Below are 1115 nucleotides of genomic sequence, written 5' to 3'. Positions count from 1 at the left end.
GCAGCTCTGCATGTTTGATTTGGCAGACTCTCACACCAGATGCCTTTTTGACAGAACTATGAAAAGGGTTTGACTTGACAGCTGGAAACAATGCAGTGTCCTTTTACTTACTGAAGTTTTCTGCTTGTCTGGTGCTAAAGTCCAGAGCACATCATATTACACCAAATTTGACACACCTCACATGATGCAACACCTCATCTCTGTAAATCAATAATCAATAAAGTTATATTGATAATGGAACTGTAACTGCTAAATTCAACTGATTCTGTTCATAATTTTTATGCATAGAATTTCTAGGCTTAGCCAAGAAGATTAAGATTAAGGCTCTTGGACAGTCTCAGAATCTTATCTCTGCCTCAGATGATTTGGTTGTTTTGGCTTCATCAGGCAGTGGCCTCGAGCTGGCACTGGAGAAGTTTGCAGCTGAGTGTGAAACGACAAGAATGAGAACTGGCACCTCCTAGTCTGAGGCCAAGGTCCTCAGCTGGAAAAGGCTGGAGTGCCTACTACAAGTCAGGGATAAATTTTTGCCCATGTAGAGGAGTTTAGGTATCTCAGGACAGGGGAGTGGGAGATCAACAAACAGACTGGTGCCATGGCTGTAGCGATGTGGACAGTGTACCAGTCAGTTGTGATGAAGAGAGAGCTGAGCATAAAAGCAAAGCTCTCAATTTACCAGTTGATCTATGTCTCTACCCTCACCTATGGTCATGAAAGAATGAGATCCCGAAAACAATCTGTGAAGGGTGGCTGTCCTCACCCTTAGAGATAGGGTGAGGTGTTCGGCCATTGGGAAGGGGCTCAGAGTAGAGCTGCTACTCATCCACATCCAAAGGAGCCAGACTATTGTGTTATACTGTTGCTTCAGATTTTCGGTGTCTGCAACCACATTAGGCAGCTTAGATTAAAAAAAATTAGCTAGAAAACCAATGTCATTTCCTGTGCTGAGAATGATCACTTCAATTATATGATTAGATTTGCCTCGGTAAATTTGACAATGGTCACCATATCACACATGACCTCAGAATTTATTTTTTCATGTAAAACTCTTACACCATTAAAGAAACCCTATAATCCATCGATCCTTGGGTGAGAACACTTCAAAGGAAAAGGAA

This window comes from Haplochromis burtoni, unplaced genomic scaffold (assembly GCF_018398535.1).
Source record: "Haplochromis burtoni strain Fernald_Lab_line unplaced genomic scaffold, NCSU_Asbu1 Contig_168, whole genome shotgun sequence".
NCBI classification, from domain to species: domain Eukaryota; kingdom Metazoa; phylum Chordata; class Actinopteri; order Cichliformes; family Cichlidae; genus Haplochromis; species Haplochromis burtoni.
The sequence above is the reverse complement of the archived record's forward strand: the minus strand, read 5'-3'. Positions refer to the sequence as shown.